At 39.2% G+C, this 16,885-nt stretch overlaps 1 protein-coding gene across 19 annotated transcripts in view; it reads right to left on the bottom strand.

Annotated features, from left to right (window-relative positions):
• Positions 1-16,885, bottom strand: part of CADPS2 (calcium dependent secretion activator 2) — a 540,583-nt gene that overhangs the window by 447,903 nt on the left and 75,795 nt on the right. The window lies entirely within an intron of this gene.

Consider the following 16,885-nt stretch of genomic DNA (forward strand, 5'->3'; position numbering starts at 1 on the left):
AGGGTAACTTCTCTATCTCTAAGCCTAGAGACCCTCCTGTGCGTTCCTATCAATAGAACACACACTAAATGAATCTGGTCTCTCTTCCACTAGAAAACGCAATCTTGATACAGCAAATAGCCTATTTATAACTGTATCCTCAGCAACTCGTATAATACTTGGTCACTGTAGACAGATGTCTGATTAACGAGTTTGTTCCTTGATTTAAGTGATATTTAGCATCTACTGTGTAGCCAGGCATTTCCTAGGCTTTGAGTATAAAACTGTAAAGAGTACAAATAACTGGCCTTTGTGGAACTTACATTCTAGATGGAGAGACAAAGATGCAAGTATATTTAACAGTGTGAGACGGTGCGGAGTGGGTCACAAAGCAAAATAAAGCAGAGTAAAGTGGTAGAAAGGAAAAAGAAGGAGTGCTATTTTAGACAAGATGGTGAGGGAGGGAAAAACTAGGCATTTAGGGTAAGTCTGCTCCAGCTAGAGGTAAGAGCCAAATACCAAGGCCCAGAAAAGGGAAAGTATGTGTTCGAGGCAGTTATGCCACCAACCAGTTACATAAGTTTGCAAGAAATCATTTTACCTCTCTAAGCCTCATTTCCCCTCAACTACAAAATGTCAAGTTTGTTACACTAACAGCAAAATCTGGAGCCCAGGCATCTTACTACCTTGCCTTCCCTGCTCCTGTGCCCCCTACCACCACCCAGCTGAGGGCAGATGGAGGGTGCCAGGTAAGCTGGCTCTCAGACATCCGCAGGGTCACACTCCCCGACTCGCACCCTCATGAATTAAATCCAATTGCAGGGGCTCATCTGATACGGTGATGGATTATACCAATTGAACTGTACATGTTCTGGCATGTAATAGCTCAGGCACTCCAACAGTTCAGAGCTTCGAAGGCTCACAGCTCGATTTTACTCCTGTAGAAAGTCAGGGCTCAAGGGTCTCAATATGTCCCAGTCAAGAATTTTCAAGTTGAAGTCCAATAGTATATTTAATTCTCCCTCCTGGAAGACAACTGATTAAAATGACCATGGAGAATCCTGGTCAGTTTATACTGCTTACTGTTGACCTGTGTGTGTGTGTGGGGGGGGGGGGATTGATAAACTCAAACAAACCCTGGAAGCTAAAGATATGGAACCATCACCCTGAATATGTTAAGAAACACTTTAGAAGCACATGGACCAACGACTCACCAGTCAGTCACCAGGAGAGGACAGATGCAGTCAGGAACTCAACCACTAGTCTGCAGACCTTCTACACCTCAAGGACCATCGCCATCAACTTCTTCCCAGTTCCAGAACTTCCCACAGCACCTGCTCCACTAATACAGTCACAATGTATATTCAAAATAAGGTGGTTTACGATATTTCTAAAACTCAAGTGCACTCTTTGTTAGGAACATGTCCTCTTTGTAAAAACGTATTAACAAAAATCAGCTGAAGTAGCAGCCGTCAATAATTGAAACCCTCCTATGTACTATGCTAGCTAAAATGTAAACCCATTTTATCATCTAAACAAATCTGTAATTTTTATTATCTCTAATTTACAGTTGAGAAGCAGTACTCCAGGACAGGTAAGGTTCCCGAGGTCACCCAAGAGCTAGCTGTTTGTGAGGCCATTATGCAAATCCTCAGACGTGTTTGATTTCCGGGACCAATTTCTCTCTCATGAAGGTAAACAACAGTTTTTCATTCATTTGAGCCATGGTCGTATAGATATAATACAGACTGATTGCTAGCCAACTAGATTTTCAGAAAAAATTCTTTTAATATTTATTTTCAGACAGTATGAGCAGGGGAGGGGCAGTGAGAGGAGAACACAGAATCCGAAGCAGGTTCCAGGCTCTGAGCTGTCAGCACAGAGCCCGACACGGGGCTGAAACTCATGAACTGTGAAGTTGGACACTTAGCCAACTAAGCTACCCGGGCACCCCTAGAAATGTTTTATATGGATTTAGGAATATTTTTACATCTCTGGTCATTTTACGCATTTAGTTATCTGTCCTCAAACTCAAAAGTTACTGTTACATGTCCTAAAGACTATGTTTTTTGAACCATGGGGCAGGGAAATGAAAACTGTTCTTTCCCTTCTCTTTCAATATACAGCCAGCTTTGGCTCAGAAAAACCCTTCAAAACCAAGACGACTTTGAAAAGCTGTCTTGCTAACACCCAAGACAAGGTGTTAGCAAGGGTGTATGCCAGTGCAAGAGACAGTAAATCTCAAATATGTAAGGGCTAGTTCAAAAGCTTTTAAAAAGACTTTGTGGAACACAGAAGTGTAGGAGAATGTATGTCAGCAGATGACGACATCCTAGCTGACAGGTACCCAACCAACTCTGGCCCTGCTGATGGAGTTCAAGCTAAATGCCAGTGCTATCATTTGCTCGTTACTGGGGAAGTAACTCGCTCTTTACACCTCCATTTCTTATCTATAAAGAGGGGATAATAATAGTACCTATTTCACAGAACTGGCATAAGATGAGATGACTAATACACATAAAATATGAAAGCCAAATATGAAAGACAAGCATCTAACACTTATCAGCTACTTAATAAAAAGTCATTATTCCCGGGGTGCCTGGGTGGCTCAGTTGGTTAAGCGTCCAACTTGGGCTCAGGTCATGAGCTCGCGGTTCATAGGTTCAAGCCCACAACAGGCTCTGTGCTGATAGCCTGGAGCCTGCTTCGGATTCTGTGTCTCCTCCTCTCTCTGCTCCTCCCCTGCTCATGCTCTCTCAAAACTAAACAAACATTAAAAAGAAAAAAGTCATTATTCCCTAGATAATGTAAGGAGATTGTGGAGAAGGCTGACTGCCAAATTGTGTTTTCAATGCTATCAAAATGTAGAATGCTTCCGGGGCACCTGGGTGGCTTGGTTGGCTAAGTGTCCGGCTCTTGGTTTCAGCTCAAATTGTGTTCTCACGGTTTGCGAGTTCAAGTCCCACACTGGGCTTTGCACTGACAGTGTGGAGCCTGCTAGAGACTCTCTCTGGCCCACCCCTGCTCTGTCTCTGTTTCTCTCAAAAATGAATGAATGAATAAATAATAAAAACTGTAGAACGCTTCCAAGCAAACACTTTTAGAAACTTTAAGGTTTTTTGTAATGTTCCTTTATCCTTGAGAGAGACAGACAGACAGACAGACAGACACACACACACACACACACACACACACACACACAGTGGGAGAGGGGGAGGGGGAGAGAGAGAGGGAGATACAGAAACCACAGCAGGCTCCAGGCTGAGCTGTCAGAAGTCTGACCCTTAACCAAGTGAGCCACCCAAGCGCCCCTTAATGAGTTTTTAAATGTGCACGTAATGTCATTTTAATTTTTTCCTAGATCATTACAAGACCGTCCTTTATTGAAAGCTTCCTAGGTTTTAGACAGTAAACTAATTCACTCTGAAGCAGAGGTTAGTATCCCCATTTCACAGACAAGAAAATGTGGGCTCAGCAGTTAAGCAAAGTGCCAATGCCTGGAAGTGAGAGATGGGATTCTGGACCTGGGTATGTTAATTCCAAAGTCTACCTTTTTGAACACTGTGCCACCACCCTAACCCCGTCGCTCCTCACAACCCACAGGTGCCACCTACTATGCTTTTCAAGAACCTGAACTTCCCAGTTGGAGACAAATTACCTACTTTTTGTGCAAGGAAAAGCCGACAGATGAGAAGACCTCTAAAGCATCCAGTGAGATCCACAAAGGCTTTACTTCTACACAGCTGGCACACCCATCGTGCCCATTTCTTCCTGCCTTCGCCTCACCCTTCCAGTCCACGTGGTGGTGTGCCAATCATTTTAGCAACTGTAAATTAGTCACTTACTGACATTCCAAAAATTTACCTCCAAGCACTTTTAGTAAACTATGATGAAGGGTACTATCTGATTGGAACAACTCCCAGATTTTCAGTCATTTCATGAGATTGTAGTTAAAAAGGGTGAAGAAACTGTTTCATAATAGAACTTAGATAATCCATGTTGAAAAATTAGGCTTCTAGAATTCTGGTTCTCTTACTGTGACTGATCTACTTCCTCTCATGTGTTATTTCACATGAGAAACAAGTTTGCATTCCTTTTTGTGTTTACAATTTTAGAAAAATAGATCAGGTGACAGTCATGGCTGAAATGAGTTTGTGGTCTTATATACAGTTTTTGAAGGATGCAGCCAGGTGTCAGTCACAAATTAACAAAGGGAAATGTGATAATTACAGCCAAACTGTCCCTTAATAAAGGACGGCTTACAGCAGGCACCTTCAAATGTCTAATCATCAGTTTGGCTGAGTGAGACAAGCACTTGACAGAAAAACCTGACACTGGCAAGCCCAAATCCAGGGTTATGACCTTCATTTCCTAGCTCCTACTAGAGTGGTCGGGTGCTAAGTGTGAAGGCAACATAAAGCTTTAGTCAGTCTTATAAGAAATATACCAAGTCACATATGAATAGCAGACAGACCATCCTGTTAGAAAAACAGGAATTTCGGAAAAAAAAAAATCCTACTTTGTTCTAAAAATTTAAGATTCTTTTAAATAGGAGAAAAGGGGGACCAGTAAATCTTAGAGTCAAATAGAAGCTGAAAGATTTTTACGAAGGTCACCTTACTTTACCTTACCCGCTGGTCATCCGATAGAGATCTTTAAAACACTATCTGGTAAGGATTTGTTTTTCAAGATTGAAAACAAAATGACTAAGAAGGACACAAAATAATGTCTTCAGTTTTGCAGAAGGAGACATATGCTATTTTTAAAGTGTCTGCTTAGACATGAGGAAAATCATATTGTGGATAATTATATAAGTAATAGCAGTTCCTTTGGAAGCCATATGTTTAGACTTAAGTATTCCCCCTTTCAGGTTTTGTCTTCAAGTACCGAGTAGCCCAAAGATCCCATGTATACCAAGTCCTGAGAGAACACAGTAAATACATTTTGTTCTAAAAAGAAAACCTAAATGAGGAATGACAGCCACAATTCAAAGCAGAGCCTATGACAGAAAATACAGATAACCTGGAAAGACAGCATATGCTAAGTGCCATTCTAAGGGGGGAAAAAAAAAGCCACAGCTGCCGTAAGTATTTCTAGATCACAGCAAGGCTGCCACTCTAACTGCAGTCAAATTTGGTGTATGTTTAATGTAAGATCCATACCCCGAGTTTGAGAGACTCCAGTCACTGAGACAACTATAATCTGACTTTCTGCTTTTATGTTCGCCCTGCCCTCAAGACAACTCCGCTTAGTCTTACGATTACTAGATAAGACACTTAGCTCTTACACCTCTGCCAACACATGGTTTTAAAATCCACAGCTAAAAATTAGAGTCCAAATCTCATGCTCTCCCTTTGGAAAGGCCTTGACAGCATTTCTCCTCCCTCCAAATTCCCAACATGGCGAAGCGATCTATTCTTCAGGAAAGCAGCACTTGGGTCCACAGCTTGCAGTAGCCGGCCGCCAAGGACTTGGAGATCTCCAGGTCACAATATTCCTACTCTTCCCTGACTCCACCTCTGTTCAAGCTCTGTCACCTGACGTTGCCAGGTCTTTATCCTCGCACCCCCCCGGAACCCCCACCAATCACTCCATACGTGCAGCACAATTTTCTGGGAATGACATTAATCACTCTGACGAAGGTCAATCTTCTTAGTGGTTTTCAGATCAAGTAACCACTGAAAACTTTCTAATCAAAGACTTCAACAATACTTAGGAGCAGTTTAAACATCATCTTTCTACGGTTATAGTTAAACTAAGAGTAGAGGCTTCAGACTGAGACAGACATGGGTTTGAATCTGTCAGCTGTTAAATCACATGTCCTGGGTCATTCAGTGAACATCTCCAAAGCTGGTTTTTCCTCCTTTAAAATGGAGATAGTAAGAGAAATCTCAAATAGCTGCTGTGAGGGTTAAAATTATAGTTTTCACAGTTCTAACGATAGCTAACATTTACTGAGCGCTTCTATGTGTCAGGTATTCTTGTAAGCACTTTATATAGTTAATTCACTGAATCCACACAACCACCCATGAGATGAGAACTCATGGGTGTTTTACAGAAGCTGAGGCATGAGGTTAAGTGGCTACCCAAGGACACCAGCTATAACTGATGGGATAAAAACTGAAACCCAGCTGTGGGTGTACAGAACCCTTCACCTCCAGGACAGCTTGCCTCACTGAGTGAGCACACGGTATTCAGTCTGTTCCAATAGCACCAGCCACACACTCCTTTCTTTTTCCTACCTCATCTGCACTCCACCCTCTATCATGTGGATTATAAAATCAGTACCTTAATTGAGAAGACCACTTTTATCAAAAGAAATTTAAGGATACAAGGGATTAACAGCATCCCTCAGATTTCAAAAAAAAAAAAAAAAATTCCCCTTAAAGAGTGTAACAGACCATTCTGGCAAGTGACAAAGTAACCTTCTCAAAGGTAAATCTATACACACAGTATCTGTAACACAAGTACCACTGGTCCTTTGTTAGAGAAAGTTTGAGACCCTCCCCTCAAAATTCACATTTTGAAATCCATACTAACCCATAGTATGATGGTATCTGGAGGTCAGACATTGGGGAGGTAACTAGGGTTAGATCAGGTGATGAGAGCAGGTCCTTCAAGATGGGATTAGTGTCCTGATTTAAAAAAAAAAAAAAAAAAAAAAAAAAAAGGACAAGACAAAAGCTCCCTCTCTGGGACATGTGAAGACAGATAACAGCTGTCTATACACCAGGGAACATGCTCACAATACAATGATTCTGTCTGCATTTTGATCTTGGATGTCCCAGGCCTCCAGAACTGAGAAACGTTTGTTGTAGAAGTCACCCAGGTTACAGTATATTGTTACCGCAATCTCAGCTAAGACATCACACTAACTTAGAACATACCAGGCATAAGGTAGCTTCACTTCTTATGACACCCATTAAATAAGGGAGAATGACAAAGAAAAGCACTCTTTCTTCAACCTAGTGCCCAATACAGGTTAGGCAGAGCAAACCCATAAATGTAAACCCCGGAGAGCTGTGAAGAACAGTGCACGGAGGATGTAAAGTATCTGCAGTGTGTATGGTGGCACCCAAATGGCAGTCCCGATGGCAACCATGCCACATGGGCACTCACGGGCCTCTGCAGACAACCAGGGCATCAAGGCCTTGAGGAGCCAGTCTCCAAACAGTGAAGCAGGTCTCAGCAGAGAGAAAACAACCAGGAAGAATTCTCAGTGCTCCATCAAGCCTTGACGCTCAGACTTCCAGATAAACTGAGGGACTTGACCGGTGGCTGCTGGAAATGCCCAGATTGTGAGCTGGGCAAATTTCATCTTACTACATACTAGGATCCAGGGAGTTTTGGGAAAATACCCATGCTGAGGCCTAACCCCAGAGATTACTGTAACTGGTCTGGGATAGGGTATAGGCATCCCCATGGTTTTTCAAACTCCCCAGATGATTCTAACCTGTAGGCATTCAGAATCAAGTCTAGAGAAACACTGCTTCAAGTACTTTATCATGTGGGTGTTGAGACTCATTAAAGGATTTACAATGCTGTTCTAAAAGTATTAGATTTATCTTCTGGAAAGAACACCAGTAGCAGTGAGGCAGAAGAGGAAAAGACCAGGGTCTACTATAATGCAGGCTCCAGGTAGTCTATTTCTCTATCCTTTCACTCAAATATTTATTGAGCCTCTATTGTTTAGGAGACACAGTAAGACGAATAAGGCCAAACATACTTGCTCTCAAATGCGTAGTGATGAAAAGGCAAGAAAATTAAAATACTGTGTGATAAGTAGAACACAAACATGAAGGCTATAATGGGAGTAGACAGGAAAGACAGCTAAATTTAGGGTGCATAGCCAAGCTATCATAAAACACTTCCGAGATGAAGTAGATGCTGAGCTTAAGAGGGAAGCTGCAGGAGTCACCAGGCAAATAAGGCAGTAGATCATTCTAGGCTGTGAGAACCTATCATACTTCTATAACATAAGGTGATGCACTAAGACTGGAATAAGGGCAAATGTAAAGACTTCAAGGTAGTCAAAGATCAAAATAACTCCGCTAAAGAGCTTCAGTTTCATTGCAAAGGCAATGCAACACCACCAATTGATTTTGAAAACTGAACTGGCATGATCAAATTTGTGTTTGGGAGCAGGGAAGAGAGATCATAGCAAGGCAACTGCTGCTGGGGAAGAAGGATTGCATACATTTAGGGGTAGAAGTTTTAACTAAATTCATCCATTCCCTATGGAAGAGTGAAAAAACTTAGGAGTCAGGGTAATCTGAAGTCACTAAGGAAGGAGAACAGAATAGAGACAGATGGGTAGTATGCAGGAATTTTTCATGTGCTCCTCAAAATGTGATATTAAGTATTTGGGAAAATAAAAGTGGATCGATTCCAATCTTCTGTTAAAATAATCCAAGACTAGGTCAGATTTCTTCAAGAACGGTTTAATATACAAATCTGACTAGTAGAGCACTTCAACAGGTCAAACTCTGACACCACGTAATGATCTTAATATATGCTAGGTATCTGTAGATTTGATCTTAATATAGGCCAAGAAGGTATTTGTATATTTGTCAAATTCTATATGGATTCCTATTTTTAAAAATTAAGTAAATTTTGGGAACATTATAACCTACATTTCACAACAACGGAGAGCATTCTTAATGGTTGAAAAACTGAGGACAATCCCAAGCCAGAATATCACTTTACTCTTAAATATACTTTCTATCTAGAAAACCTGAACTGGGTAGCTTCTGGTAAATAAGGGAGTTCAATAAATTCAACAGATATAGGTCAATCTGTGGGGGAAAAAAAAGTTTTTCATGAGTAAAATTTTATAGAATAGGAAAATCCAGGGGCAAAAATCATCCCAAACTAAAACAGAGGAAAAATTATGGAAGATTCGGAGTCTACATTAAAAAAAAAAAAAAAAAATCTTCGCTGAGAGATTTCAAGTAAATAATTGGAGAAACCGGTTCGGTTTCTGGACCAGAAGTTAGATGTCCATTCTTCACAAATCCACATGCTCAATTAATGCAAATCCAGTAAATACAATGCACTCTTTGCGCTAGATAAGGCACTTAAACCATATAACACCGCAAGAAAATAAAAGTGAAAACGTATGCTCTTTATACAAAAGGACTTTCCAGACAAACGAAATGACAAAGAATCCATGATATTATATACACAAAACTTTTGTATGGCACACAGATCCCAAAGAAAACTAAAAAAGCAACAAACTGGAAGAACATTCCCTCACATGAAATGGGCAAAAGTTAAGTTTATTAGAATTAGATCTCAAGCAGAAGGGAGAAGACATGAGTAATTCACAGGATTTCAATACTGTTAAAATGTCCAATCGCTCTAGTAATGAAAAGAGAGCACATTAAGATTTTATTGATTACATTGGCTAACACCTTAAAGTTGGAATGCCCAGTGCTGGAAAGGACACAGTGATACGGGGATTTTTAAACCTAAATCGAGTGCAAAAATTGGCAGTTAGCATTTCTGAAATGCTAGTTGACCTAAGGCCTAAATACGGTTTATTCTGCTTAAAGAAGCATCTCCTCTTCTAGAATAAATCAATCCTAATAACTAACCCAAAAATCAGTGTTTACTGAGTGCTATTAATGACATCACTAAATTGCCGATATTAAAAAAAAAAAAAAAAGGTAACATTGTTTAAACTTCAATGCTACCTACCATAATGGAGAAGATAATCACAGCTTTACTACTGTGCATGAAATACCGAGAATGAAAAGGGTACACCTTGGACACAAAAAGGAGGAATAGAATCCAGCCCAGAGAGGGGTGCCTGGGTGGCTCAGTCAGTTAAGGGTCTGACTTCAGCTCAGGTCATCATCTCACAGTTTGTGGGTTCGAGCCCCGTATCAGGCTCCATGCTGACAGCTCAGAACCTGGAGCCTGCTTCAGATTCTGTCTCCCTCTCTCTCTGCCCCTCCCCTTCTCGTGCTCTCTCTCAAAACTAAACATTAAAAAAATTAAGAAGAATGCAGCCCAAAGACATGGAAAAGACTTCACAAAAGAAACGTAGGATTCATCCTCTTTGTATGTTTACACATCCTAAATGTTCTAAAATGAACAAGTATTTTTCTGGCACTGCTTTAATATCAGAAAAAGGTTGGCATACAAAATACTTTTTTAATCTTTACTACTGTAGCAAACTACTTTTCCGTGACAGCACTTCAAATTTTCAGTCCACTTCCCTTGTGGAGCTTTCCTTAAATCACCTTTTACATTTTAAAGGAATAAAGACAGATCTCCACAGTTTTGCTCTCTGATGTTTGGCATTCACATTTTCCTTCACCTTGTTTGTTCTGCATGCTGTACGGATTATAAACTTATGTTTGCTTAGTTCTCTCTTGTGCAAACTCTGCACATTATAGGTCAAATTTTTTTTTTTATTAACAGGCTATAAAAAAAAAAAAACCCAAATATCCAGAAGAAAAAAAAAATAAATGTAGTTCAGATACTGAATCAGTCTTGTAAGCATTTCGGTTTAAAAAAAATAACTCTTCAATTCCATTTAAATTTCAAGCACTACATGTTGTCCTATGTATTAATCTCTAAAGGTAGATGGTGTAAATTATTATAAGTTGTTTTTGAATATGAGAAATCTGCTAAGATTTATTCAAGTTTTTCTATAAAAATAAAAATACACACTCTGGAAACATACTAACTGACAAAAAAGCCTTCTCAAGCCAATTTCTTTAGAAGCTAAAAAGCTATTTTCTTTTCTAAAAATGGAACAATGTGTTAGCACAAGCTTATATTTAGCAGTGAGAACCAGAACCATTTCCAAGGAAAAGTTAGTGAAGACTCCCTAGTTTCTAGGTCTGAATTTCTCATTTATTTTCATATCCTTTTGTTTAATCAAAGCATAAGGTTATGAATTTTCTACCAACTATGGTTTAACCACTTAAGATAACCTTTGCTACAGAGTATGTCTCTTATTCCAGCAGCATAGTTTTACATTTGATATCCTCCTTGATCCTAAAATTATTTAGAAGCTTTCAATTCTGTTTGGAACCAAAAATTCCAACCTAATTTCTAGTTTAAAGGGATTTAGGAAAGCAAATATAGACTGAATTGTTTCTACTTTTTAATATTGAACTTTCATTTGAAGCCTACACTGTATTTAATGGTTTCATGGGCACTCAGTTTACATTACTTTCTAATATGGTATATGTAGATCTATAAATATTTTATGTACTCAAGTTTTTGAGGGTGATAGTCAAATCTCCCTAGATTTTTGTTAAATTTTTTGATAATACCATGTTAAAGCTTTTGAAATAAGGGTTTCAAAATGGGGTGCCTGGATGACTCAGTTGGTTGAGTGACAGACTTCGGCTCAGGTCATAATCCCACAGTTTGTGAGTTCAAGCCCCACGCCAGGCTCTGTGCTGACAGCTCAGAGCATGGAGCCTACTTAGGATTCTGTAGCTCCCTCTCTCTCTGCCACTCTCCTGTCAAGCTCGGTCTCTCAAAGATAAACGTTAAATTTTTTTTCAAAAAAAATTTTTTTTGAAAATATAAACTACTTCCAGAATTTTTATCATGTTGTTTTGCATTATAAAAGTTTGATGACAATTATACTCATTCTCAGTATGCTGTACCTTTTATCCAAGGGTGATACAAAAAACATTTAACAGTATAACAGAATATCTGAAAAGTCTGAGATTTTACTGTTTTCAAGGTAACAAACTGGCCTGTCGTTTTATAGACACTGGTACAGGAGATGAAACTCCTGAGTCAAAGATTAAAGGAGATTATTTTTCATAACACACAAGGGAGCATTAGCTTCATGGTCAAGGGGTTCTGCTTGTGAAGTCCCATAGAAGGGATGCAAGGTGGCTTGATGCAAGATGCTGCACAGTGTGTTCGTGTCACAGCTACAAAACCCTGTGGTTTAGGAAATGTCAATGTATGTATGTATGTATGTATGTAAGTATGTACGTATTTATTTTTTTAATTAAATGCTAGGCATAGCTTTCTAAACTTCCTCCCAGAGGGAGGAAAGGAAGTATTTATTACCCTGGTTAGGAAACAAAGTCTCCCTCTGGCACAGAGGGCAGTTTTTTTTTTTAATATTGCATTTTTTACTTACCTTTAATTTAGCATATTTGCACCTATACTTGCTTATCACCATTAACAATCAACACTATATATGATCTTCCCCCTAGTAAAATAGGACTGAGGACTATAAACAAGGTTTTAATTCCCCTTCCCTGCCAGCCTCCTGAAATTTACTGAGCTTAGACTCCCGATACTTTTTCCAACAGAACAGATCTTGAATTCTGAAAATCCTTTCCTAACAACTGTATTAAGATTCACAGCCTTCTTACAAGCTGTTACTTAAGCTTAATCATAAATTTTACTAATTTCAGTTTCCACTGCTGATTCCTCCATTCCCCTTCCATGTTATTAGGATTCCTCTTCCATTTGGATAAAGTACTTTTTCTCAAGTTCAAAGTAAAATTTCTAGTAAAGTCAGAGGAATTTCTAGTTCTTGTACCTGTAAAACAACAGGTTTTTCTCCTCTACAATAGCTGTGTCACTCAGCTATTGTTTACAGCGTGTCAGCCAAAGACAAGTAGCCTTTCCTCTCTCAAGAGTCATCAGCTAGGGTAGCTCTGCTGCTTCTGGTCAACCAGGTGACCATTCCACTGGTCTCATTCTGGGGCCAGGCTCAGGAACAGAAGACACGTCTTCTCATGTTGAAGTCAGTAGCTCTCAAGGGGGCCAACCTCAAATAGGTTTAACATTTCAAAACTCTGTTCAAGTAACACCCACAAACATTACACTGGCTGAAATCAAAAGGCCGGGCTCAAAGCCAAGGGGCAAGGAAAGTAAACTCTGCCTGGAAGGAGAAAAAAAGAGCAAGCATTTGCTAGACAATAATCTCAGTTATTGTGAATGCCTTAGTTCACAGCCCCCACTTTCCACCACACAATAAATAAACCTTCTAGGTATTCAAGAACTGAGTGTTGGGCACCTGGGTGGCTCAGTTGGTTAAGCATCTGTCTTCAGCTCAGGTCATGACCTCACGGGTCTGTGAGTTCAAGCCCTACATCAGGCACTCTGCTGTCAGCACAGAGTCAGCTTCTGCTTCCTCTGACTCTCCCCCATCCCCTGGCTCGCATTCTCTCTCTCCCTCTCTCAAAAAAAAAAAAAAAAGAACTGAGTGTTCAGGGGGCCCTTGGGTGGCTCAGCTGGTTAAGCATCTGGACTCATTTGAGCTCAGGTCATGATCTCACAGTTCAGGTGATCTTAGCCCCGCATCGGGCTCTGCAGTGACAGCACGGAGCCTGCTTGAAATTCTCCCCCTTCTCTCTGCCCATCCCCTACTCACTTGTTGTCTTTCAAAGTAAACATTAAAAGAAAAAACAAACAAACAAAGAACTGAGTGCCCACACAAACAAAACCCACTGCAGCAGAGGTCCCATTTATTTTGGGAACAGACCTCAGTGACAAAGCCAGGAGTCACACACAGAATTAACGCATGTTCAAAAGGGCCTTCATTTTGTCACCCTGTGTACCACTCCATCATGAACCTAACATCACTACCTTGCTACCCTCAAACTACAGACTTACTAAAGCCTTCTGAGTAAAACCACCTCCACTGACGAGTCACTTCCTGGGCACGTCCTCTGTTCCATGTGATGAATCACAGGCCAGTCACCATTATTGGACTTTTCTCCTCATCTGATGTTGTCTGCTGCAGAACTGCTAAAAATTCCTCAGTGCCTCAGGTTACTCAGTGGCATCCTTCCATGTTTTCTAGCACTTTCACTAAGTTTAGTTTTTGTTGTTTGTTGGTCCTTTCCAGACTTGAAGAGATAAGTAGGTTGGCTCAACTTGTCTCAAAGTCAAATACCCAAGAGCCAGATTTTAAAAATCTGTGTCTACCTGTACAGCATTCTACAAATCCCTACATATTATCAATATTTTTTTTAAGTAGTTTTTTCTTTCCAGCTTGAGTCCATGCTCTTCCTCACCAACCTTCACTTTTTATAGTCTTACAAAGAAACTCAGAGTGACACCTCTACCAGGAGTACTAGAAATAATACAACTTTGACTTTTTCTCCATATTCAATTCTATAGATACAAACATGCACACAACTACATAAGCTACAGAGGTATTTTAAACCATAGTTTTATTTTACAAAAATGGGAAATTAGTTTTTGGTAGACTGCATTTCTCACTCAACCAGTACCTCCAGAGAAACCTCCCCTAAATCCAGTTTAGCTCTGAGTCCTTCTCTTAGGACCTGCATAATACTAAATGACACGTAGCTGTACCGACCACAATTCATACGGCCATTCCTCTTCTGACAGCACCTACATGGTTTTTGGTTTCACGTCACTGCAAACAATGCACCAATAACCATTCTTCCATATATAGCCTTACTTAAGGTGCTTTTATTCTCTAGAGTAGTCCCACATGTGAAAATACTGAAGTAATGGATGTATACCTTTCAATAGATTTGTAGCTTCTTACGGAAGTGATCTACCAGAATACCTTTCCTGCCATACCCATGATGTAGCGTCATTTTACAATTACCAGTCTGATAAATAAAAATCAACCTTTGATATTTCATTTTGCATCGTCTCATAAATTTGATCATTTGGGTTTGCTCTTCTCTGAATTGTCTATTTCCTTACCCATTACCCTTTTGTCTTGTCTATTACCAGGTCTTTCCATGTAATTGCTATAAATACATCATTTGTATGATATTTGAGGTGGGGGGCTCTTTGACTCTTTAAAAGATAACTCTTCTGAGTAGAAGAGACTATAAAGTCTTTTTTCTTTTTTTAGTTTGTGTTTCCAGTCTTTGTTAGGTGTTATTCTCCTACCTGGAGGCTTTTATATTTATCTCTTACCTCATTTGTTCTTTTATCTGAACATAAAAGAATTCACTTTTCCTTCAATTGTACCAGTACCACTCAGTAAATATCCTTTCCTAGTCTCTACATTTAATAAAGCATTATCAGTGTTAAATTTTCTACAGAGTAGATTTTTAATTTTGTTCTACTCACCTATTTATCTGTTCTTAGCACAATGCTATATTGATTAAATATTGTACTATTAACTCAGTAGAGAGAATACTCCAACTGAGTAGCCAAAATCCCCCTAAGTTTTCTATCCAAGCACTTATTCTCCATAAACTATTTCTTTCCATTTAACAACCATGTTGACATCTGAAATGGAAACCTCTATATACTGAATGACTTCATATTTACTGCCATCGAATCTTCCAGTTTTTTAATGGTTATTTTTTTTTTTTGAGAGCATGCATACACAAGTAGGGGAGGGAGAGAGAGAGGGAGACAGAACCCAAAGCAGGTTCCAGGCTCCGAGCTCTCAGCACAGAGCCCAATGCAGGGCTCAAACTCCCCAACCATGAGATTATCACCTGAGTCGAAGATGGACACTTAACTGACTGAGCCACCCAGGTGCCCCTTGAATCTTCCATTTTAAGTTCATTTGTTCAGATTTCATTTTATGTCAGGAAAACTTTGGTTTATTCACATAGGTCTTATGCTTACCTTGAATTTATCACTATGTGGTTTTGTCACTATTCTAAATTATTTGCATTTTTATTTTGGCTGCTTAGCACATAGACTTATTGTTGCTAGATATAAGGTAAATACACAAAAATTATCAAATTCTTTTACTAGATTAAGTTTTCTAGGTATAAAATTATATCTCTCCATAACAGTAACAATAACCTTCCAAGGTCTTTGCTACTTTACTATCCCATTTACTAAAATTTTCAAGAAATGTTAAAAATAGCACAACTAGATAACTTAGTTGTTAATCTGTTATACTAGTAATCATTTATTCTAAAATTTTAAAGATTGATTTAAATTTCTTCCTGTTTCAGTTTTCATTGGAAATGACATCAGCACACACTAAGAAGTATTTGGTCATCGGCACACCCAAGTGTTTCAGTCAGTTAAGCATCCAACTTCGGCTCAGGTCATGATCTCGCAGTTCATGAGTTCAGGGCCCCACGTTGGGCTCTGTGCTGACAGCTTGGAGTCTGGAGCCTGCTTCAGATTCTGTGTCTCCTTTCCTCTCCGCCCCTCCCCAACTCACACTGTCTCTCCTCCTCTCTCAAAAATAAACAAACATTAAAAAATAAAAAGTATTTGGTCATCTATACCAAATGTGAGGACATAATGGATTATGTGTATGGATAGTCTGTTTGATTCACATTTTTTTTTTTTGCTTTACAGTTTAACTGATGTTGTTTGGTGCATTTATGTTTTTAACCTGTCATTTCCTAGTATGATTTTAATGCATCTCTTTCAAATATTCTTATAAACACTAACAATAAATGGCAATAAGCAATAAATAGACTAACTTGGTTTACTCTAATTAATCTTATATCTGGCTTTTAATTTTCTAATTATTCTGTTTATATTTAACACAAGGACTAATATTTTATTCCTATTATTCCTTCTTGTAGTCGTTTTATTTCACAGTTTTTAATTGAAGGACTGATTTGTTATTTACCAACCCCCTTGTTAATTTGGACATCCTTTCTTTCATTAGTCACCTTCTTTCTCCCTATTCTCACCAGATAAGGCTCCATTCTTTGAAAACAAGATTACAACTACTTCCATTAATGGAGTTTTCCCAAGATGACCTTCTCTTTACCCTTTTATACCGCCCTAGTAAGCTCACTGTGTGTTCTTTTTAATTTCTCCTCCCTCAACCCTCTTATGATCTTTCTAGAATGCTTCCACTTCTCTGCCCACCACTCTCAGTTTGTCTGATAGAGTATACCTTTGGGTTTTCTAGGAAGACTTAAGGTGTCATTTTGCATTTAAGTTACAAATCCCCAGTGATCTCCATCCATTTAGGTTTAATTTCTAATTG

The sequence above is a fragment of the Prionailurus bengalensis genome, chromosome A2 (assembly GCF_016509475.1).
Source record: "Prionailurus bengalensis isolate Pbe53 chromosome A2, Fcat_Pben_1.1_paternal_pri, whole genome shotgun sequence".
NCBI lineage: Eukaryota > Metazoa > Chordata > Mammalia > Carnivora > Felidae > Prionailurus > Prionailurus bengalensis.